This window comes from Schistocerca americana, chromosome 1 (genome assembly GCF_021461395.2).
Source record: "Schistocerca americana isolate TAMUIC-IGC-003095 chromosome 1, iqSchAmer2.1, whole genome shotgun sequence".
In the NCBI taxonomy this organism is placed as follows: Eukaryota; Metazoa; Arthropoda; class Insecta; order Orthoptera; family Acrididae; genus Schistocerca; species Schistocerca americana.
The window spans coordinates 1173163780-1173190411 of record NC_060119.1 but is presented as its reverse complement, the minus strand read 5'-3'; positions in this window follow the sequence as shown (position 1 = coordinate 1173190411).

Below are 26632 nucleotides of genomic sequence, written 5' to 3'. Positions count from 1 at the left end.
CAGCTTCCTCAAATTGTAGCGTTCTTACCGTGCGACGGCGTCCCTGTCCAGGTAATCTGCTCAATGACCCGGTCTCACGCAGACGTTGGTACACAGCAGCAATGGTCGCATGATGCGAGATACGGCGATTAGGATATTGTTGTTGATAAACTCGCTGTGCAGCTCGTCCGTTGTGGTGTGCTACGTAGTACGCACCAACCATATTAGTGTACTCACTCCAGGTGTATCGATCCATTAGTAAACAGAGACCATGCACTACTACACTGGTGAACAGCAGTTGCCTACAACTGAAGATCGTAATACGGCCTCTAACAACTGAAGAGCGTAATATGGCCTCCACTGGTTTAAATAATCCTCATAGGAAGAAATGATATGAGAGAAAAATATTTGTTTTGATGTTCCCTACAACCTCCCAGAGTTTGTCGGTTTAATTACTTTTCACCCTGTAGACTTGAAGTGAATGCAGACGTGAAAGTTGTGGTGTTACAGAACAGTGCCGAAACTTAGCTGGGTACATCACATATCTAATTTATGGGGAAAGAGTCGAAACAAAAGAAAGGACTCTATGATACAATTTGAGTGCAAGAAAGGAATGACAGGAGATGTCCGTAGGCATCAATGAATACACTGTTTGCTAATGCAGACTCGAATGGAGGGGGTCGGGAGAGGGAACACAATAACTTGTGGAGGGAAATCAAGGTTTAATAATGTAATACGCATATTAAAATGGATACGGGAACTATTCGGAAAGTAAAATCAGATCCGGGGCGTAATGAAAACCACAGTGAAAATCCGATGAAGATATGCACAGTTGTGTGATCGGTTAGCTCCGCTCTTTTCAGTTCTGAGCCCACCGTGAGCACGCAAAGATGTTCGGAAAATATAATCTCCCGCCAAGTAAGGGAACCTGGCGAGAGATTTCACCTGATGGCATCTAGCCCGAATAATATAATTGTCAAGCGTTTCCCTCGACAATTCTCACCGCACGCTGCAGAGGCAACGGAGATACTCCTGCAGTGTTTTCAATGGGAAGTGTTTGAGCACCCACAATACAGCCCGTAATTGGCTGCGTCTGAGTTTCATCTCTATCTACCTGAACCGCTGGCTATGAAGATAACATTTTGGCACAAACAACGAGCTGTAGACCAACATAGAAAATTGACGGAAAGCACAGGCAGCTGCCGGCTGTGACGTCAGGATTGAGAAGGTGGTACTAGCTACGACGAAGGACAGCTATACAGAGAAGTGTCTTAAAGATGTAGCTAAATGTTGCAAATAAAACATTTTTGATTTCGCTACCTACTGGATCTTGAAAAAAAGAAAAAAGCCCCCATAGATTACAGTAACTATACAGAGTCGAAGAAAGAAGAACGCTAACGACAAAGACCATTAAGATGACAACAACAGCAACAACAACAACAACAACAATTTTCTAAGGGATGATATGTCCTTGCTCTCTATACCAACGATGCAAAATTTGCTGAGCAACTGCCGATGATGGGGATGGACTACGTCGTGGACGTCCTCTGAAAACCAGTGCGTCCTTTCGACACTGGTGACGAAGTGTCCCAGTTTACTCACAAAAATGAGAGATGTGACTCACACATAACCCCGACGCGTATTTCAGGTAACGCTGTAACAGAACGAGCCGTGGCTTCGAGTCCTTTTCGTTGCAGAAGAAGCATCTCCTCGGTTTCTCCATTACATTGATCATTGCAGAAGAAACATCTCTTGGATTTCTCCTTTACATTGATTCCTCCTTTGCGTTGCCACCACAAGTCACCTACAAATGAATTGCCGGGAGATACCTGAGATTACCTTTTTCCACATGTGCTGTGATAAGATGCTTGTAACATGAGAAGTTCAATGACGTGTGACAGACAGTAATCACTGTAACTGAAATACATACATCACAGCCTGGTAACTGCGTTCATCAGCTGTTCACAAATCTATAGCTCAAAAATTTGTTACTGATACACGATGCTGACGATTCTTTTGCGACACTGTTGAGGCAGTTGCCTCTTATGATAACTATTGTTTTCCAGGTGATTACCCAGGACTTTTCGGCGCTACTGATTAACAGTATATAACACATAACATGGAAACAAGTACACCATTAGTGTAATCCATTCTGATTGAAAATCATCGTGTGTCGCGTCATGCTGATAAATATCCCAAGTCTTTCGTCGAATTGAAGCTACAAATGCAGTCTTTTGTTTACTTTGTCGGTGGAAACACAGAAGCTCTAAATTGTTTTTCAGAAGTGGTGTGAACTTAAAATCTCTATTAAGTCCATTTTTCCGCTAGATTTCTGAGGATTTCGGCTGTTGAGCATAAAATGTCAAACTAAAAACACCTTCATCTATCTACATTTTGAATGTAATTTGTTTATGCAACCAGTTTCGGCGTTAGTCAGCGGGCCTGAAGAGAGCATAATGAAACGCCGAAATTTATTGCATGAATAAATTACACTCAAATGTAGACGGCTGAAGTTGTTTTTAATGATACATTGTATTTGAACATAAAATGGCGGATTATTATGACAGTACTGGCTGTGGCAGGATGGCTCGTTATCTGTCAGATCTATTCCAAAGGTCAAGTCTCCAACCTTGATTTAACTCATGATGTTTCCTGTACCTTTCCCCATTTTTCACCCTTGCAGTGGTTTGGATATGTGAAGAAAGCTAAGTCATTCGGCCTCCATTTCTCGCGTAAATGACTGCTTAAGTCAGTTCATTATCATAACACAAGTTCCAATAGTCCGCTTCCGGGCATATGATAAGATGTAAAACTCGATCGACTACACTTCTTCGACAACCTCTGCTGACCTATAGGTATCTAACAGAAACTGAGGAAAGTACACCACACTTACGTGGCACACATTCTAACCTAAAAACAAAATGCTGCGGAAATAAAAATGTCTATAACAAGTAGTTTTGTATGGCGTCACCCGTGAAGAAAAGAGCTTATGCGCTGGCTATGATTAAGATAAAGCTAATTCACTTTCAATTTATAACCTACTTCTGTTAACGTAAGTTATTAGATTGATACTTTTCATTTGGGATACCCTGGTGATTCTACTTCTAAGACAGCATATTTGACAATATATCATCAACGAAGTCTTGTCGCAGTGGCAGGACATTTATCAATACGAGACATTCTGCATGCAACAGATATACATCGGCATTATCAATTATGAAGTTGTTTGCGTACACATTTAATAACGTGGGAACAGAGATCGCAAGTGTAATCAAGTGTAGTAGCGAGTTTTGGATCACTTACCCAAACAGTTTTTTACACTGAAGTGTGGATTTGCTCGTTCGAGTAAATATAGCTGCTAGCAGAGATACCCAGAAGGTGACCATAATTCCATCTGACACCAAAGGCGTCCTCCTGACGCCCTGAAAAGGGTCCGTTTTCTGTCCGGTAAAAGCGAAATGCCATTATCTGGGCTGTAATCTTTCAAGAGAAACTCGTCAGACACAGTTCTCAGGTAAATGGCAGTACGTGCTTGACGTCAGGGAACTCTGCGATGCCCTCAACAAATTTTTGCAGTAATAAAGAGAAGAAGCAGTGTTAGATGAAGAAGAAATGAGACAATTTTTTAGAAGATGAAGTAGTGGTTCCTCCCATTGACAGAGGAAACTGCCGCTGTCAGTGACATTCCGAAGCGCTAGCAGCATCCCTCCATAGTATGAATAGGGGAGAGCACTGTCTTGAAACAGCAAATGTATGAGGAAGATTGTTTGTTATTACTTTTTCCACGTTACGAAACTACTTACCATTATTAACTATAAAATGTACGTAAGAGTGTACAGAACACGACTGCTGTGCTGGAGAAACGCAATGACCTGTGTACATCGCCTGAGAATTAAAATAGCGGTACCACAGCAAGAGCTATATTAGCATCAGGGCCGCAACTGCACCTTTGACAAGCACTGCTCGACAAGGCTAAGAATATCTGTGGAGCCCAGCAGGGCTATAGTAAAGTTCCCAGTAGTCTTGCAATTTGGACAACTCTGAGTTCAATTATTCAGTTTATTGTAGCGTGACTCGTTTCTTCAGGCAGGAAGTAGACACAGTGTCAAATCTTCTTTAGTGTGTGATGTGTAACGTCAAGTATTTAAATGTAACAGTAAGTCAACAGTTTTATTTTCTTACTCACAACTCAATGACGTGAAAAATAAAGTTTTCAAACCTGGCCAAGCCATCATGGGTAAAATTCTTTATTATAAACGTTTCACAGGCGACAGACAACTGTTTCCTGACGGTTCTGAGGAAGATATAGAACAAAAAATGTACATTTAACGACACCCACAGAAAAACTGGATTCCCAGTGTAGCATGAAAGTGACAGCAATTTACAGTTTCTCTAAATGAACAAAAAAAGGCATTTACTGTTTGCAGGAAACCGAGAACAGCTGGCGCTGTGATTCCCAATGATTTATGCTTTCCAAAACTTGTAAAGAGGCTGCTTTTCTTATTGGTGCACGGGGCGGTCAATGTCCGAATGAGCAAGAAAGAGAAAAGACGAACTTAAACGTAATTAAGAAGATAACGAACAACTGTTACAGAGTTTGTTAATAAATTGCAGTGGAAAACTAATAAGAAAGGGAGGAAGAAACTAAATAAAGAAAAAATGAAAGTATCCTCCATGCAATGTTATGGAACAGCCTCACAAAAGTTCACGAACATTTTTAGACTTCTTGGTATCAAAATAACAATGTAGACAAAAAATCTGTTGGAATATGTCTTAAGCGTGATGATGGTCAGAAAGTAAACAAGTTAGAGCAATCGGTAATTTATGAAATACATAATGCTTCCTGTTATGCAAAGTAATTTACACTAGACGAAGCAGAAGATCATTTTCGACCAGGTAGAAGTTTCATAAAGGTCCTTTCGGACTAAATGACTGCCAAAGATCAACAGTTTTGATCTATGTGGAAAAAGCAGCTCAACCTGTTAAGAGAAAATAGGTCGTAGAAATCATGCAAATAGAAAAGAAGGGATGAAAATTCGACTTGCTAGGATAATGGGAAATTGAAAAAAGAATACATGTCAAGAGTGTTAATCCTCAATTGAAACGTAATAGAAGAGATTTGTTTGCAGCTTTTTACAATTAGACTGAATCAACAAAGAAACTGTCATAGGAATGCGTGTTCAAATACAGAGATACGTAAACAGGCAGAATGCTGCCCTGTGGTCGGCAACGCCTATATCAGGCAACAAATCTCTGTCGCAGTTGTTCTGTCGGTTGCTGCTGCTAAACTGGCAGGTTATCAAGACTTAAGTGAGTTTGAACGAGGTGTTACACTCGGCGCACGAGCGTTGGGACACAGCATCTCCGAGGCGGCGATGAAGTGACGATGTTACCGTACAAACATTTCACGAGTGTACCGTGGTTATCAGGAATCCGGTAAAACATCAAATCTCCGTCATCGACGCTGACGGAAAAAGATCTTTGCCAGAACGGGACCAACGACGACTGAAGAGAATCTTTCAACGTGACAGGCCGGCCGCAGTGGCCGAGCGGTTCTAGGCGTTTCAACCTGGAACCGCGCGACTGCTACGGTCAAAGGTTGGAATCCTGCCTCGGGCATGGATGTGTGTGATGTCCTTAGGTTAGTTACGTTTAAGAAGTTCCAAGTTCTAGGGGACTGATGACTTCACATGTTAAGTCTCATAGCGCTCAGAGCCATTTGAACCATTTCAACGTGACAGGTGTGCAACCCTGCCGCATATTGTTGCAGATTTCAATGCTGGGCCATCAACAAGTGTCAGTGTGTGAACCATTCCACGAAACATCATCAGAATGACTGCACGACACCAAACTTAATGCCTCGCCTGGGCCCTTCAACACCGCCATTGGGCTGTTGCTCACTGGAAACATGTTTCCCTGTCGGACGAGTCTCGAGTAAAATTGTATCGAGCGCATGGACATTTACGGGTATGGAGACAATCTCATGAATCCGTGTACCCTGCATGCGAGCAGGGGATTCTTGTAGCTGGTGGAAGCTCTGGAATAGTGTGGCGCATGCGCAAATGGAGTTATAGAGGACCCCTGAACGTCTAGATACGATTCTGGCAACTGACACGTACGTAAGCATCCTATCTGATAAACTGCATCCATTCATATCTATTGTGAATTCCGAAGCACTTGGTCAATTCGTCTAGGATAATGCGACACCCCACACGTCCGGAATTGTTACAGAGTTACTCCAGGAACACTCTTCTGAGTTGAAACGTTTCCGCTGGCCACCAAACTCCCAAGACATCAACATTATTGAGCATTTCTGGGATGCCTTGCAAAGTGCTATTCAGAAGAGATTTTCACCCTCTCGTAGTATTAAGGATGTATGGACAGAGTGTTGTGTTGCGGTCCTTCTGCGTGCTCGTTGGGGACCTAAATGATATTAGGCAATTGTACAGGGTTCTTTGGTTCGTCAGTGTATTTTGAATCAGATTCGTAATTATAAATTTGCAAATATTCTTTGACGAAACAAGTAGAGTCTGACGGCTGTAAAAAACAACACACAGGTAACACATTTGAAGTCAGGAAAATTGGTTGACCAATAGAATAGCATCGTGGTTGAGCCAGTAGCTGCGCTTACACAGTAGTATCTCTAACACGTCAGCTCACAAGTACTCGCAGACACTTGCGTTACCTTGGAGCCCAGAGCTAATCAGGAGGACGAGCCAAAGTACACGGTACGGCATTGGAAGGGACACAAGTCGACGATTTTAATTTTATTTCATACACGACGCCAACGTATTGCCAGAATTTTTATTGTTGTAGCCTCATCAACCTGGCGTCGTTGTTGAGTAGTCTCCAAGAAGTGAAACATATGAGTGCTACCTATTACTACAGTTGAAATATAACAAGTGCTACCTTGCATCCTGAAAATGGATAACCATATACTTAAGTTTAGTTACTATAGCCTGATTATTCAAGTGGCAAGTTGCATCATCTTGCAAGTGCTCCTTCCCTAGAGAAGAGTCGTGTGGTTCCTGCCACCATGTAAGGGACAAATCTGGTCACCAACCATGACCATCCATCTGAAAACCTCCCTCTTGGCCACCGGGAGATGTGGTCTCAGTCGTCTACGCTCTGGAAACGACACATCCAGGTATAATAACAAAAATTTCTGATTTCCAGACATCACTATTAACCTAGATTGTGCAGAATTGCAAACCATGGCCTACGTGCCTACTGCTGGCTGTATCCAGTATCTCTGTCAGGCAGCTCTAAATGGTGTTCAGATTTCCATTGTGGATCTTCCCAGCACCTATGCCGGTACTTGTTGGATTTATGTACTGCATTTTTTTTTGTACTTACTGTTTTTTGAATAAAAAATAATTATTTCGAGGCTGTACTTTCCAGTTGTGTTTATTCTCATGGATTTCCCATGTCGATAAAAACCATCATAGTTGTAGTTCAGGTACGTTTAATACACCACGTTTGTTTTCGCCATATGTGAACACGATCAGGTGATCAAGAGTTAACCCAATAGACATTACAGCTAATTCTCACAAACTTGTAGAAAAGTGCTAGTCTCATGACTGCAAAATGTCTAATTGCCATACATGGCGCTAAAAGGCACATTCTCAAAAACGTATAGCATACTGAAACATTGTGCCGACATTTTTGATTCATGATAATAGCTCATTTTCACCACTTTGTTAGAATTAATTACGATGGATGTTTGTCAACCTTCGATCTTTTGAAGATGTACATTTCGAAATAGATCGGTTGTCGCATAGCAAAAGTATTTGTATTACAGAAATGGTGAGATTTTTGTTGACATTTACTTTATTCGTCTGTAGAGAAGAAAACTATCAAGAGTGTGAATTATTCACTTCTCGGTCTATCTGCTCATGTTGGATTCGTAGCGTTTTTGTTTCGAAAGATGTTATTCCGTTTACTGTGGGTTTATTTATCGGTTTGTCATTTTTCATTTGTATTTGACTATCGCTATTTGATTTTATATAACGTCATTTTCTCATTTGGACATAGTGAGTGGTGCTGGGGACGCCAGAAAAATGGAATGCAAATTGGACAAATCAGGACATTTGCGACATATTCTTCTGTTTGAATTCAAAAGAAGTGACGGCAGTTAGGAACATTTGCGCCGTGTATGAGGATAACGCCATTGGACGGAAGACAGCAGGAAAATGGTTTCCTCGTTTTAAGGGGGCTCGTTTTGAAGTCAGTGATTTTCCACGTTCAGGGAGACCTTCGGGGTTTGATGAAGATTGTTTAAAAGCGTTAGTCCACAACGATCCACATAGTGTACTAGATGGCTAACAAATGTGATTAAGTGCGATCGTTCCACCATCGTGTGACATTTTCATGCAATGGTAAAGGTTCAAGAACCGGATGTATGGACACCGCGTGCTCTAAGACAAAATCACAAAAATCAGCGTGTAGCCACATGTTCAGCTCTGCTTGTTAGTCAGCAATTGGCTCGTGAACGTCACAGGCCACATCTTAACCTGCATCGTTAGTGTGACGCGTAATGATGCATTTGCGCTAATATAAGAGAGAGAATGGAATGTTTAAGCTCAAACACAACGGCAAGTCCCCATACAAAGACCTGTGCGCATATAAAAAAGATAATGTTTTTCAACTTGTGAAATAGCGGCGATGTGGGCTACTGTGAAATGTTTTCCGACGTGTAACCATCAGTTCTCATATTTATTGTCAACAACTGAGTTGTTATGCAGACGAAAAGCAAGATCAACAACCAGAAAGACTGCGTGAAGTAATTTTACTCAAAGATAAAGGCCGCCAGTATTCTTCCCCAGTGATAAAAATTATTGTACATTCGTTTGGTTGCGGAATGACTTTCCAGCCTCACTGTTGTTCACCTGATGTTGTACCCTTAGATTTCACCTTTCCTGCTTTCTAATCACTTGATGTTTACAGTCACAGACTCGAAAAGTTACCCCATCATTGGCAGACGGTTGTAAATAGTGAATAAGAATATATTATTGAAGAATAAATTCTCTATAATGTGTATCTGTCTGACTTACAAAACTTATGGAAAACCACTACGAATTTTTGCACCAACCAAATAAACTTATAGAACGAAAAACCAGTCCAAAATGCACATATTTTTTGTATTATTTTTAATTCGATGACTACATTCGGGCAGAGACCCATTTTCAGATAAACATAACAAAGTCGAAAATGGCTTTTCCTAAGATGTCGAAGTATGTGTATTGTACATTACTGTACATACGGACAACTGCATGACTCACTGCCCGTCCTTACAGCTTTACTTCTGCCATTACCTCGTCTCCTACCTACACTAACACTCGTGTCATTTGATTAGCAGCGAGTAGGAAAACGATCCTACTATGGTTCGTATTCCAAATTCCGGAAGCCAAAATGTCATGTTGCGGACCCCACAATCATACGATGGCTTTAAGTGCCTTTGACCGGAAACAATACTTTTTGAGTACGAAATAAGTCAATAACTTATGTGTTAAGGTAGGAGACGAGGTACTGACAGAGGTAAAGCTGCGAGGACACGCCGTGAGTCGTGCTTGAGTAGCTCAGTTGGTAGAGCACTTGCCCGCGAAAGGCAAAGGTCCCGAGTTCGAGTCTCGACCGGCACGCAGTTTCAATCTGCCAAGAAGTTTCGTATCAGCGCACACTCCGATGCACAGTGAAAATCTCATTCTAGACAACTGCAGTTACCCATGTGCACTGTCACGTAAATTACACATTTTTCGACATCTTCTGAAATGCCATTTGCAAATTTGTTATGTTGGTTTGAAAATGGGTCTCGGCCCAAAACTAGCCACCGCATGAAAAATAAAATATTTGAAATTCGGATTGGTTTTTCGTTCGGATTGATTAACACAAATTGCTGACCCAGGTTACTCCAGGATGCTGGAATTTCGCAATTAAATTTAACCAAATTCTTAGATATCGAATAGAAAGTGAGTAAATCGAAAACAGTCACACAATTACACACTTAAACAAGACGATGAAATTTATAATCGTTCTGTATAACAGTGTCCATTAAAAGTAAAGAATAACGTATTTTTTGCACTTTGTGATTCATCACTATCTGCATGTACTGGAAGGAATGGATAGGAGACTACCTCACACTTGGAGTCTGCGGCAGCTCAGAGTGGCGCAACTACGCCTGTGAACTCGCGCAGCGATCCCCACTCCCAGTCGTGCACAGTAGCCCCTCTCTGGCAAGCAGCTGTTGCTCGCGCTTTACAGAGCGCCATCGTAAACCAATAAGTGGCAGCGTTACATTCAACGCGCGGCGCGTCCAACGGCCGGCAATCGACGCCCACGTCTGCCGTTTGTCAACAGTCCTCCTCCCCCACTCACCCCCACCCACCCCTCCGCCGACACGAGGCCGATTCACAGGACGGCCTCTCCAGCGACGACTGCGGTCGATCTACAGTGCGTGACGCGTTCCTCTGTTGAGAAGAGGAGGGGGAGAGGAAGAGTTTAGTGTTTAACGTGCCGTCGACAACGAGGTCATTAGAGACGGAGCACAAGCTCGGTTTAGAGAAGACCGGAGAAGGAAAGAGGCCATGCCCTTTTGAAGCAACAATTTCCACATTTGCCTTAGGTGATTTAGAGAAATCACGGAAAACCTGAAGCTGGATGGCCGAATACCGGTTCGAGCCGTCGTCCTTCCTAATACGAGTCCAGCGTGCTAACCACTGAGCTACCCCTCTGGTCTTCTGTTGACAACCTCTGTCTTGAACTAATTTGTGCTTAAGACTCACAGGACAAACATGGTGCACAGGCATCAGAATGTCTTGATTACAAGTAAATCCACTAACTCTAGTGTCATTTGCCTATCAGCGAGTAAGAAAACGACGCTACTACGGTTCGTAATCCAAATTAAAGATGTCAAAAATTCATGTTGCGGATCTCACGATCATACGATGGGTTTGAGTGCCTTTGACCGGAGACAATACTTTGTGGGTACGAAATATGTCAAAAACTTAAGTGGTAAGGTCTTGCGTAAGTTACGAAGCAAGCCGGTTCACGGGTGAGAGGGAAGCGCCGTACTTTTTTTTTTTTTCGTCATCAGTCTACTGACTGCTTTGATGCGGCCCGCCACGAATTCCTTTCCTGTGCTAACCTCTTCATCTCAGAGTAGCACTTGCAACCTACGTCCTCAATTATTTGCTTGACGTATTCCAATCTCTGTCTTCCTCTACAGTTTTTGCCCTCTACAGCTCCCTCTAATACCACGGAAGTCATTCCCTCATGTCTTAGCAGATGTCCTATCATCCTGTCCCTTCTCCTTATCAGTGTTTTCCACATATTCCTTTCCTGTCCGATTCTGCATAGAAACTCTTCATTCCTTACCTTATCAGTCCACCTAATTTTCAACATTCGTCTATAGCACCACATTTCAAATGCTTCGATTCTCTTCTGTTCTGGTTTTCCCACAGTCCATGTTCCACTACCATACAATGCTGTACTCCAGACGTACATCCTCAGAAATTTCTTCCTCAAATTAAGGCCGGTATTTGATATTAGTAGACTTCTCTTGGCCAGAAATGCTTTCTTTGCCATAGCCAGTCTGCTTTCGATGTCCTCCTTGCTCCGTCCGTCATTGGTTATTTTACTGCCTAGGTAGCAGAATTCCTTAACTTCATTGACTTCGTGACCATCAATCCTGATGTTAAGTTTCTCGCTGTTCTCATTTCTACTACTTCTCATTACCTTCGTCTTTCTCCGATTTACTCCCAAACCATACTGTGTACTCATTAGACTGTTCATTCCGTTCAGCAGATCATTTAATTCTTCTTCACTTTCACTCAGGATAGCAATGTCATCAGCGAATCGTATCACTGATATCCTTTCACCTTGTACTCGTATTTTAATTCCACTCCTGAACCTTTCTTTTATTTCCACCATTGCTCCCTCGATGTATAGATTGAAGAGTAGGGGCGAAAGGCTACAGCCTTGTCTTACACCCTTCTTAATACGAGCACATCGTTCTTGATCGTCCACTCTTATTATTCCCTCTTGGTTGTTGTACATATTGTATATGACTCGTCTCTCCCTATATCTTACCCCTACTTTTTTCAGAATCTCGAACAGCTTGCACCATTTTGTATTGTCGAACGCTTTTTCCAGGTCGACAAATCCTATGAAAGTGTCTTGATTTTTCTTTAGCCTTGCTTCCATTATTAGCCGTAACGCCAGAATTGTCTCTCTCGTTCCTTTACTCTTCCTAAAGCCAAACTGATCGTCACCTAGCGCATTCTCAATTTTCTTTTCCATTCTTCTGTATATTATTCTTGTAAGCATCTTCGATGCATGAGCTGTTAAGCAAATTGAGCGATAATTCTCGCACTTGTCAGCTCTTGCCGTCTTCGGAATTGTGTGGATGATGCTCTTCCGAAAGTCAGATGGTATGTCGCCAGACTCATATATTCTACACAACAACGTGAATAGTCGGTTTGCTGCCACTTCCCGTAATGATTTTAGAAATTCTGATGGAATGTTATCTATCCCTTCTGCCTTATTTGACCGTAAGCCCTCCAAAGCTCTTTTAAATTCCGATTCTAATACTGGATCCCCTATCTCTTCTAAATCGACTCCTGTTTCTTCTTCTATCACATCAGACAAATCTTCGCCCTCATAGAGGCTTTCAATGTATTCTTTCCACCTATCTGCTCTCTCCTCTGCATTTAACAGTGGAATTCCCGTTGCACTCTTAATGTTACCACTGTTGCTTTTAATGTCACCAAAGGTTGTTTTGACTTTCCTGTATGCTGAGTCTGTTCTTCCAACAATCATATCTTTTTCGATGTCTTCACATCTTTCCTGCAGCCATTTCGTGTTAACTTCCCTGCACTTCCTATTTATTTCATTCCTCAGCGACTTGTATTTCTGTATTCCTGATTATCCCAGAACATGTTTGTACTTCCTCCTCTCATCAATCAACTGAAGTATTTCTTCTGTTACCCATGGTTTCTTCGCAGCTACCTTCTTTGTACCTATGTTTTCCTTCCCATCTTCTGTGATGGCCCTTTTTAGAGATGTCCATTCCTCTTCAACTGTACTTCCTACTGCGCTATTCCTTATTGCTGTATCTATAGCGTTAGAGAACTTCAAACTTATCTCGTCATTCCTTAGTACTTCCGTATCCCACCTCTTTGCGTATTGATTCTTCCTGACTAATGTCTTGAACTTCAGCCTATTCTCCATCACTACTATATTGTGATCTGAGTCTATATCTGCTCCTGGGTACGCCTAACAGTCCAGTATCTGATTTCGGAATCTCTGTCTGACCATGATGTAATCTAATTGAAATCTTCCAGTATCTCCCGGCCTTTTCCAAGTATAGCTCCTCCTCTTGTGATTCTTGAACAGGGTATTCGCTATTACTAGCTGAAACTTGTTACAGAACTCAATTAGTCTTTCTCTTCTTTCGTTCCTTGTCCCAAGCCCATATTCTCCTGTAACCTTTTCTTCTACTCCTTCCCTTACAACTACATTCCAGTCACCCATGACTATTAGATTTTCGTCCCCTTTACATACTGCATTACCCTTTCAATATCCTCATACACTTTCTCTATCTGTTCATCTTCAGCTTGCGACGTCGGCATGTATACCTGAACTATCGTTGTCGGTATTGGTCTGCTGTCGATTCTGATTAGAACAACCCGGTCACTGAACTGTTCACAGTAACACACCCTGTGTCCTACCTTCCTATTCATAACGAATCCTACACCTGTTATACCATTTTCTGCTGCTGTTGATATTACCCGATACTCATCTGACCAGAAATCCTTGTCTTCCTTCCACTTCACTTCACTGACCCCTACCATATCTAGATTGAGCCTTTGCATTTCCCTTTTCAGATTTTCTAGTTTCCCTACCACGTTTAAGCTTCTGACATTCCACGCCCCGACTCGTAGAACGTTATCCTTTCGTTGATTATTCAATCTTTTTCTCATGGTAACCTCCCCCTTGGCAGTCCCCTCCCGGAGATCCGAATGGGGGACTATTCCGGAATCTTTTGCCAATGGAGAGATCTTCAGTTACAGGCCACATGTCCTGTGGATACACGTTACGTGTCTTTAATGCAGTGGTTTCCATTGACTTCTGCATCCTCATGTCGTTGATCATTGCTGATTCTTCCGCCTTTAGGGGCAATTTCCCACCCGTAGAACAAGAGAGTGCCCTGAACCTCTATCCGCTCCTCCGCCCTCTTTGACAAGGCCGTTGGCAGAATGAGGCTGACTTCTTATGCCGGAAGTCTTCGGCCGCCAATGCTGACTATTTATCAAAATTTAGGCAGTGGCGGGGATCGAACCCGGGACCGAAGACGTTTTGATTATGAATCAAAGACGTTACCCCTAGACCATTTTTTTTTTAAATTCATGCAGTGGCGGGGATCGAGCACGAGACCGAAGACGTTTTGATTATGAATCAAAGACGTTACCCCTAGACCAGGGGTTAGCTTACTACAATCACCAATAAAACATTTCGTAGTTGAGCACTACGTTTCTTACAAATACTTTGGCGGTTATGATACCTTTGCTTCTCTTCGTAGCGTTATGCAAACTGAGCTGAAAAGCTATTGTACATCGTAGGTTGAACTCTTCGCATAACGTTTGATATGATTTTGACTGAACATGAATAATGTCTGTGTTTGTTATATAAGTGGCAGTCAGATGAAAAAGAGACAAATGGAAAAAAAGTAAGTAAACTTTTTGTTATTTCAAAAGGAATCGCCATAGCTGTAAATACATCTATTCCTCTGTGAGACAAGACGGTCAGTGCCATCTGTGGAAAAAATGTTTGCATTGCCTACGGAAAAATCCTTCTAACCAGGTGTGGACCTATTCCACCGAAGCAAATCGAAGGCCCCAAATGTCTTTATTCAGGGCTCCAAAAATGTGGAAATTAACAGTAAAAAAAAGAAAGATCAGTTCTGTGTAGGACTGTGCAGAGGATGTGTAAGAGCTCAAAGTGAAACATCTGGAGCATATCCGATACAACTTTGGCAACATAATGGCCACACCTGCATACAAACATGGTTACGTAGAGTGGCTTTAATGTATTAACTGTTACGGCGATTACTTTTGAAATAATAAACAGTTTACTTAACTTTTACTGTTTCGCTTTCATTTGACTTTCTCTTATACGAGGGCTGTTTGGAAAATAAGGAACGATCGGCTGCGAAATGGAAACCACTGCGAAAATCAAAACTGTTTTGTCTGCAACGGTTTGTCGCCTTGCGGCAACTTCTGTACATAGGCTCCGCTCCGACTTAGACGTATGTACGTAGCGTTGTGCGAACTTAACGATACCCTCGCCACTCAAGCAGCCTCCTGTGCTTTCAGACCGTTTTCTACGCTGAACTGCCGCTTGTTATGTGAGCCAAAATGTTGTCTTCATAACCAGCGGTTCACTTCAACGGAGATGAAACTCAGAGGTACCCAAGACTGGCCCGTATGGCGTGTGATCAAACGGTTTCCATCGAAAATTCGGTACGAGCATCTTCATTGCCCTTGCAGTGTGCATCCGAGGTCTGTCATGAAGAAGTAACTGCATGTTAGTTACCTTATGTGGCGTTATATGAAATCTGGCGAAACCTCTCGGCAGGCACCAGAACTAGGCATCTTTACGAGCTCACTGTATACTCAAAACCGACAACAGCAACGTGACGCTATCTACGGGCATACTAGAAACACTGTCCAACATATCTGTCTCCATTTCACGACCGATCATTCCTTACTTTCCGAATAGCCCTCGTAATACATCGCAACACCATGAAGCACACATACAGAATAGCTTGTCGGTGGAATTGGGTCTGACCTGGGGGTTGCACAGCCATGGGCTTATTTTACGAAAAATATTTATTACAGACCTTAATACCTAACATACACAAATTGCAGGAGTAGAATAGTAAACAATAATGACAACACAGTAGCACATAGTACAGAGCTAGTAATTGCACGAACTGGGTTCAGTAATCACAGAATGAAGTAAAGGTTCTTTAAACAATAACTCAACTTTAGATACAACCTAGTGACACATAAAGGGGGCACAAAACAAGAACAAATACAGAAAAAAATACTTGCACTCTCTCCCTTTATCCGTTCATTTGGGAACAAACTAAATAAAGTAGAACAAATGAGTAAAATCAGAATAACATCTGCCTGTACTAGCCAGCTCCTTCACCAACTACTCGGTATTACTACAACGAGGCAACGATTCCATGAGCGACAGTAATCACTAGGAATTCCGCAACTCATACAGGTATGGATACGCCCTCATGGTATCGAATAAGTGACGCATAGACCTCTCGTTTTTAGAGGTGACATACGCCAGCGGCATTTAGATAAACACAACACAAGAAAGACAGTTCGGTCTTCCTGGTGTTGCCGTGTAATATAATGATTGTAATCAACCGTGGCACTGAAGCCAGCTATACAGGCTCCCTCAGTGTACACAGAACTCGCCGTTCACGTCTCTGAATTTGATCATTTGGCAACCGACAAAGAGTCACTGCAGGCCTCTAACGCACACTATTAGTTTTCTTCCTTTACAGTATTAACAAATTCGCTCTTATGAATATCCTATTACATTTATGAGTATGATTTTTTAAAATTGGAATTCATTTCACAATTTCCACTATAAACCTATATTTCCGTTCCATTTGGGTTTAATAACTGAAGCTTCAGAGTCTTTCAATAATGAGAATGAAATTTGGCCCAAAATATCTTTATTTCTCCGCCTAATGACTTCAGTGAAAGCGTAAGTTGAATCTGTGGATAGCGGAATTCAGTGCTGAACCGTTTCATAATGGTATTGTGTTACATGACGTCATACTTGCGCTAAAAAGAAACGGGAGGCTGACAATATTTACTTTTCCCCTACTTTATTTTTTGGAACGTAAGTAGTGACAACTCACTAATTTGTAGCGTAGCTTGAGGTGAAGATTAAGCTGAAATGTGACAGTCTGACTGCTATTCAATGAAAGCAACCGATGTGATGACAAGGGAAGAGCTCTTATTCCTGTTACGGTACATATTTTACGCATATTGGATTCTGATGAGTGGGTTATATTGGAATTTTCATGATCTAATGAAGCAAAGAGGGCTGGTGATATTTGCATGCACAATGTTTCCAAATGATGGTATTTACGTACTACAGAATTCACTATATTCGATGTTTTGTGTGGTTCCTTGCAAGACTTCCTTTGCTCCGACACGCGGTATACTCTTTGAGTTATGTAGGGAACATGCCCTGCATAGCAGACTGTTCGGATATCCAAGATACCGTTTTAACTCAGGGTAGAGCAACTACATTGGGTATCCAGTTTAAGCAGAAATCTAACGAAGTCACAGAGCTACATAAAATCCTCGCAGTCATTTCAAACACTGATGAGAGGGATAGTTACGGGTTAATGAAAAATATTTGGTGAATGTGAACGAGAATAATTTTCATCTGATTAAATGGATCACTCGAATGCGGTACTCGTTACATAGTTTTAACGAATAGAATGTGTTACCCGATTGTAAAAGCGTACCAATAAGCAGATATAGACTCAGATCACAGTAATGATAAAGAGTAAGCTACGCTGAAGTTAAAGAGACTGGCCAGGAAGAATAATTTCACAATGGTATATTACATGCAAGTACTGAGGATTGAAGAGATACGCTTAAAGTTGTCTGAGGCATAGGTACTGCGATGTGGAACAGCTCACTACGTAGTTCAGTTCAAGATGACTGGACATCTCCAAAAAGGGCGATAACAGATATCACAATAATAAAGAAGGTACGAAGGCGGGAAACTGAGAAGAAACCATGGGTAACGGAAGAACTACTTTTGTTGATCGACGAAAGATGGAAGTACAACACACACACACCCATGCCTGAGGGAGGACTCAAACCTCCGATGGGGGGACACGCGCGAACCGTTACAAGGCGCCCTAGACCGCACGGCTACCCCGCGCAGCGTGAAATTAAAATTAAAAGCAAGGGTGATAACATTAAGTGTGCTTTGGAGATTCTACTGTTAAAAGCTGAGGAGAGGGAGGATAGGTATAAAGAGTACATTGAAGGCCTCTATGAGGGGGAAAATTTGCTTGATGACGTGACAGAAGAAGAAACACTAGTCGTTATATAAGAGATAGGAGTAAAATCAGAATTTAATAGATCTTTGGAAGAGTTAAGATCGAGTAAGGCAGACGGGATATGCTACGTTCTATCAGAATTTCTAAAATCATTGAGGGAAGTGTCAACAAAGTGATCACGTTGGTGTGTAGACTGTGTGAGTCTGGGGACGTATCAGCTGACTTTCGGAAATACCTTACCCACACAATTCCGAAGACTGCAAGAGTCGACAAGCGCGAGGAATTACGCACAGTCAGCTTACCAGCTCCAAGTTGCTTACGAGAATACTATATAGAAGAACGATAAAAACTGTGTTTGTATTATATAACGATCAGTTTGGCGGTAGGAAATGTAAAGGTCGCAGAGAGGCAGCTCTCGTGTGGCGGCTGGTAATGGAAGCAAGACTGAAGACAAATCAAGACACGTTCATACGATATGTCGATCTAGAAAGAGCGTTCGGCAATCTCGACTGGTTTAAGATGTCCACTATTATGAAAAAAAATAGAAGTGAGCTATAGGGGATGACAGATAAAGTACAATATGTACAAGAGCCAAGTTGGAACAGTAAGACTGAAGACCAAGAATGAATTGCTCAGATTAAAAAAGGTGTAAGGCAGGGAGCACACCATTGTTTGGTAGTGAAACACGGACTGCGGGAAAACAGGAACAAACGAGAATCGAAGCATTTGAGATGCGGTGCTACAGACGAATTTTGAAAATTAGGTGGACTGATAAGGTAAGGAATGAGAAGGTTCCACGCAGAATCGGAGAGGAAAGAAATGTGTGGAAAACACTGACAAGGAGAAGGGACAGGGTGATAGGATATCTGTTAACACATCAGGGAATGACTTCCATGGTACTAGATGGAGCTGTAGAGCTCAAGCATTGTAGCAGAAGACAGAGATTGGAATACATCCGGCATATAATTGAGGTCAGTGCTACTTTGATATGAAGAGGTTGGCACAGGAGAGAAATTCGTGGCGGGCCGCATAAAATCAGTCACAAGACTGATGACTCAAAAAAAAAAAAACAGATGTAGGCTTTCGCCCCTATTGTTCAATCTGTACAGGAGCAGTGATGGAAAGAAAAGAAAAGTTCAAGAGTGGAATTAGAATTCAAAGTGAAAGGATATCAATGATAATATTTGATGATGACATTGCTATCCTCAGGAAAAGCGAAGAATTATAGGACAAACTGAACAGAATGTACCGTCTAACGCGTGCAGAATATTGGTTGAGAGTAGATCGGAGAAAGACAAAAGTAATAAGAAGTGGCAGAAATGAAAACAGCCAGAAACTTAACATCACCAAATAAATGAAGAAACTCTGCTATCGAGGCAGCAATATAACTCATGATGGACGGAGCAAGGAGAATATAAAAACCGGACTAACACTGGAAGAAAGGCCATTCGTGGATAAGGTAAGTCTACTAGTATCAAACATAGGCCATAATTTGAGGAAGAAATCTCCGAAAATGTACGTCTGGAGCACATCATTGTATGGTAGTAAAACATGGTCTGTGGGGAAACGAAGACTAAAGAGAATGAGGCATTTGTGAGAATAATATTGAAATTAGGTGGATTGATAAGGTACACAATGAGAAGGTGCTCCGGATAATCGTCGCACAAGGGACTAAATGGGAAACACTAGCAAGAAGAAGGGACAGTATGACAGGACATATGGAGAGACGTCAGGGAATGACTCCCATAGTACTAGAGAGAGCTGTAGAGGGTAAAAGTTCTAGACGAAGACAAGGATTGGAATACATAAATAACTGAGAGCAGTGCTGGACCGCATCAAACCAATCAGAAAAGTGATGATTCACACACACACACACACACACACACACACACACACACAGGAATAGAATATTAGTTTCTTGTAGAAGGTCGATAAACTGATCCTCTCCTGAACACTCGAACGTCTTTAACTACTAAAATTTACGTAAGATTTCATCATAATATCGAACGTATAAGGTTTGCCACCATCGTAATTTTGGTGGTAATATCGTATTCTGAGCCTGATTTTTACGCACGCTTTAGGCATTATGAGGGTATACATTGTAGAGTTCCATTTTCTTGTTTTAGTACATTCCACATTATGCCAAAATTTGTTCAAAAGCTGGTAGACAGTATACGCTTAGTGCTTAACAAGCATCATCTCACTTTACATCTGATGATATACATTAGAATACTGAATAGGACCTCACTGATTACATATCAGTGATTCCTTGGTTAGGTTACTTACTTAGTTACATGTTCCATTCTTTTATCTAAATTATGTGGATGAGTCACCTTACAGGATATGTATATGTGATTAGTGGTAACATTAATTAATACGTTACTATTTTTATTTCTACTCACTCACCTACACATAATTTTTTAATATTTTTCTTACTGGCTACTAGTCGTTTAAGTAGAAATACGTCAACGTAACAGAAGGAGTTGTCCACGATAAATGACCTAATATAAGATTTAACACTTGCTTTGCTCCCTGTCAGACACTGTATGTTGTTGGGCAAACGATCCGTTCCTGTTACAGAAAATGTTAGGTGGATACAAGTAGTTGGATGCAAGTAGGAGGCTACATTTCAATTACTAGCATATTTAAACAGCCACCTAGCACTTAGGCCATATTACCAATGTCCCCAACGGGAAAATTTCAACATCAGAAACAATAATTACATATAACATCCCCTAACAACAATAAGGGAAACCAACAAAGGATAAGGAAACACAAGAAGTGCGTAAGTAGGAGAATCAGCTGCTGCAGCGAACAATCGTAGAAGGACCTGATGAAGACATTTTCTCACTAGCTGAAGTAAAGTGCGCAAAAATGGAAACGTCTCAGGGTATCCGTAAATATACGTTGGATATTACTAATAAATTTAATCTCTCTTGCTGATCTTAATCACCAGTACCTCATCTGCTCTTCGATAAAGCGATGCAGTTATTCGACAGCAACGACACGCCGATGGGATCACAGCACACACATGTGTTTATGTCAGAAGCTACTTTCATACTAGTGCGATCACACATCAAGTCCACTAGCTCAACAAATGGTTCAAATGGCTCTGAGCACTATGGGACTTAACAGCTGTGGTCATCAGTCCCCTAAAACTTAGAACTACTTAAACCTAACTAACCTGAGGACATCACACACAGCCATGCCCGAGGCAGGATTCGAACCTGCGACCGTAGCAGTCGCGCACTAGCTCAATAGCTACTCTCTGAACTACTGCAGTTATTACACCATAAAATTTATAGTGAAGTACTGAAAACCATGTATATACATAAACACGAATATAAATTTAGTAATAGAATTAGCAACTGTTTTATCCTTATATTTTAGACAAATTTAATAACAAAATTAACGCCTGTTTCATTGCAGTCTTGCAGAGTAAGGACACAGAATTCGAGAGAGATGATCAATTCAAAACGTGTTTGTTTTTGCGCTGCTGTATGCAGCTTATGAATATTTTCATTACGTCAACGAGGGTGGGTAGATCATTATTCGTAGCGGTCGCCTGCTGTTTCACCTGTCGGTTTGCGCAGTGATTGATCACCTATCGTTATATGTCAAGCACGTGTGCAGCGGAAGACCTATCTGCATACGATGATAGGGCAGAACGTTATTAACACCACCCTAATAGCGTGCTGCGTCATCTTCAGTGACACGGATGCTGCAAGTCCTTAGAAAGTTTCCGCAGCTAAACAACACCACATTTAGATATAAGGTCAAGGGTTACTAAGAGGTATTGATCAAGTCTTCAGGTAGTGTTCGATAACGTAAGAATGAATGGAGCAAGAATTATATGCGGTAAATAGGGAAAACTTGCAACCGGCGAAAATTCATAACGCTGGAAAAAAAGACGGCCTGTAACATGATGCCAGATAACGGGTATGAAGCAGACTACACTCACGCTACATTCTCGGATACACTAAGGTGCACCATGTGTTTTCCCCCCAGATTTCTCGAATATGACCTCTTTTGTCTACATCTACGTCTGCATAAACATGATCACTCTGCACTTCATCGTTAAGTGCCTGGGAGAGTGTTCACCGAACCATCTTATAGCTCCTTCTCTACCGTTCCATTATCGAACAGCAGGCGGTAGAAAACAAACATAATCTTTTCGTGTGATTTCTCGTATTTTATTATGATGATCATTTCTTCCTATGTAGATAGGCACCAACTAAATACTTTCTCTCCCTGAAGAGAAAGTTGGTGATCGAAACTTCTCATGACAAGGTCCTGTGACAGCGAAACACGACTTTGTTTTAATTGGTGCCATCCCAATACGTGTATCATATCCGTGCCACGCTATCCCTAACATAGCGATAATACAAAAAGCGCTGCCTTTCTTTTAATTTCTTCAATGTCCTCCGTCAGTCCTATCTGATGTCAAACCCACTCTGGATAGCAATACTCTAGAAGAGGGTGGACAAGCGTAGTGTAAGCTGTCCCTTTAGTAGACCTGTAACATATTCTAAGCTCTCTACCATAAATCTCAGTCTCTGGTTTGCCTTCCCCATGAAATTATCTATGTGATCGTTCCAATGTAAGTTATTCGTAATGGTAATTTCTAAGTTCTCAGTTGAGCTTACAGACTTTAGATTTGTGTGATTTACAGTGTAATGAAAACGTAGCCCAATCTCTTTAGTGCTCATGGGGTAACCACACTTCTCATGATTTGTGTCAATTGCCACTTTCTTCGCAATACAGCTATCTTGTCTACACCATTTTTCAATTCGTGTTTGATGACTTTACGCCGGCCGAAGTGGCCGTGCGGTTAAAGGCGCTGCAGTCTGGAACCACAAGACCGCTACGGTCGCAGGTTCGAATCCTGCCTCGGGCATGGATGTTTGTGATGTCGTTAGGTTTAACTAGTTCTAAGTTCTAGGGGACTAATGACCTCAGCAGTTGAGTCCCATAGTGCTCAGAGCCATTTGAACCGTTTGATGACTTTACGTGAGGGTAAATGACAGCATAGTTAGTAAACAATCCAAGGAATTCGCTCAGATTGTCTTCTAAATCGTTTATATAAATAGGGAACTGCTTCCTTGGGGACCACCAGAAATTACATCTGTTTTACATCGATGTCTTTCCTTGGCACGCAGTTTAATTAGAAGTCGCTAGCGAGGATCAGTGTCGAAAGCCTTCTGAAAAATCTAAAATTATGGAATCAATCTGACGTCCCCTGTCGAGATTACTTACTATATCACGGGAATAAATACGTAGTTGTTCTGCACAATAACGATACCTTTTGAATCCATGTTGGCTATTTGTCAATATATCATTTTTTGCGCGGCGATTCATAAAATTCTAACACAGTACATGTTCCAAAATCCTGCTGCAAATAGACGTTCGTGACACGGGTCTGTAAGTTGGCGGATTTCTCCTGTTTCCTTTCTTGGGTATTCCTGTCACTTGTACAACTTTCCAGTTTTTGGGTACAGATCTTTCTATGAGCGAACGATCTTGTATGATTGCTGGACCGGAAGCCAGCCTTTCTTACGTGTTTTAAGTTGCATCTCTTCTAAGTTAGTTATGTTGGCAGTTGTTCATGATCCGAATTTTGAACTATTTAAATCGTCATCTTTCGTGAAGGAGGTTCTTTGTCTTTTTGTACTACATGGTATCAGCATACTCTGAAAGAAATATGACTGGTATACAAACTGGACCTTTCTTACGTGTTTTAAGTTGCATCTCTTCTAAGTTAGTTATGTTGGCAGTTGTTCATGATCCGAATTTTGAACTATTTAAATCGTCATCTTTCGTGAAGGAGGTTCTTTGTCTATTTGTACTACATCAGGAATCTAGTTTTTTCGAAATCGTGTACAGCCGGTAAAATCTAATAGAATGGGCTAACGATGCAACAGAAATAATTCAAAGTGAGTACTGAGTATTCGATCGCTCGGCACAACGATCAAGGTAGTTGCTATATCGACGAGTTTTTACAACTAACAACAATAGAAACAACTACAGAAGGTAGCTGAAAATTTGATTTGTATACTAGCTAAACTACTTTTGGTCAACAGTGTGGGGATTGTAGTCCTACTGACTAGGAAATCCAGTGCTGAAAGAGATAAGTAATAGAGGCTGAAAATCACCTTGATGTGTGGTAGGGGTTACTTCCCGAGTTACTAAGTATTAAGGATTCTTCAGGTTCCATTCAAGTAAAAGCACGGGAAGATTGACCACTTAATTGATGCTGTGCGGACTGTAATTAGTGTAAACTTGTCTGCGGCGTCTCCCTGCAGGATCGATACGTAGCAGGGTGTTCTATATTCCGCGAAATGTCACTTGATGCAACTTTTCAAAATCAAAAAGCAGATTTTAAGACGATAATCAGTATTTCGACATTCAGTCTAACAGGGTCAAGCTGTATGTGAAACAAATCTTGGCACACTAGTCTGACGATAGAGAAATTACGAAACGTGTCATATGAGCAACAAGGTCATTGCCTGATGTTTGACTTTCGCCATCACGACCCAGTCAGCCTTAATGCAGAACTACTGATTATTATAGTAACAGTCACCTGTCTCCTTCATGACTTTATGAAACACATATATTTAATGGGGTTACTGGCGCCCATCTTCAAATCGCTGACCGTTCTTGTTCTAGCGTATTTCTAGCACTATTGCATGGAGCAATGAAATCATTCACCATTGATGTGGCGCTATGCATATGTTATATGTTGTATCCTGTTAGACCCATTTGTATGGACCCTGAACAAATAGCCACTATTCTAGGGTGGGTCGCACGAATGTTTTGTTACTTATCGTACCTCATATCAAAGCTGTCTGCGTTTTGGTATTTTCGTTCCAATGAACCGAAGTCTACCACCTGTTTTCGATACGCTCGAGCATACTCAATCACTCCAGATCATATCCGTATAAAATGTTACAACACATCAATCTGTGTGTTGTTGATAATTCTTCCGGGTTACATGGCCGTGGTCCATGTAATACTTCTATTCCTAACGTTTCATCCAATACTACGTTGGACATCGTCAGAGGTATGGCTGGTCCTGTTGAGTCCTGCCGACTGACGAATCGGGCGTTGGAGAGCGGCCTAAATACCGAGGAAAGTCGGCGTGGTCTAGCTTGTACATAGTAGCAGAGAGAAAACTAGTCAAAGGTAAAATGTTACTATCGATAATAGTCCGTCATAGATAAAAATCAATTATCGATTCTGTAACGCCACTGTCCATATCTCGCTTAATTTCAAGGCCTCTTCTTTTCTATCAAAATTATCTTCATGTTTATAAATTTCAATAGCCTCCCTATACAGTCGTGGATAATAGTTCGTGGTAGCACTTAAAACTGTAGTTTCAGAAAACTTAACTATATGGTCACCGGACTTAAGTGCACGTTCCGCAACGGCCGATTTATCTATTTTACCCAGTCGGCAAAGACGTTTATGCTCCTTTACCCTCGTATTCACACTTCTTTTCGTAGTACCAATATAGACCTTGCCACAGGTACACGGAATTTTATACACACCGCTGTTTAATCCGGATAAATACAGATTCATTAGGATTCAATTTTCTCTTGTTACGTGTAAGCAATACAAGTGGAGAGGTAGAGTCATAGGCAGATTTACCAAAGTCTTTATTTGCAATTTCAAACATATGGTAGGTATGATAGGCAATTACATCTCTATCATTAAAACTCTCAAGTCCAGGTACACAAGAAACAGTTTACAAAAATATAGAAAACATTGAACTTACTACAACATCAGGAGACAAGAAAAACCGCATTCCAGTGAAGAGTGTTGCAGCCCACACCCTCATCGACGGACCTTGTGTATGTCTTGGATGTTCTCTTAATTTTAGCTTGGATATTAACGACACATTCCCTCATGGAAATGGATGGTTCACTGTTTAATCTATCTTTAACAGAACGAAGTACTTGTCCTATTTTTCTAGTAGGTTTGAATACCGGTTTCACTTTATGTTTCAGCAAAATTTTGCCGATTCGATCTGTAAACTTACTAATGAAAGGTAAAGACACCGTGTTCTTCCATTGTTGTGTACCATCCTTGTCCTTTGGCCTGCTGTAATTGGGTCTTAAAACTCTATTAATTTCTTTGTTTGAGTACCCATTCTTTTCGAGGGCCTGTTCCATATGATTCAGTTCCGTATTCAGATGTTCCTGCGTACAAATCCGTTTTGCCCTGTCCACTAAACTTTTGATTACACCTCTTTTTTGTTGTGGGTGATGATCGGGGTTCTTATGTAGGTATCTATCAGTATGCGTGCTCTTCCGAGTCACTTTATGTTTTAGACTGCCCATCGGTCTGTCTCATGACTAACACATCGAGAAACGAAATAGCCTGGTCTTTTTCCACTTCAATGGTAAACTTAATTTTAGGATTTATGCTATTAAGATAATTAAACAATTCTTCTAAGGCTTTTTTACCGTGTGTCCAAACCGTGAATGTGTCGTCTACATAACGATACCAACAACATGGTTTCTTATTTGCTTTATTCAACGCTAA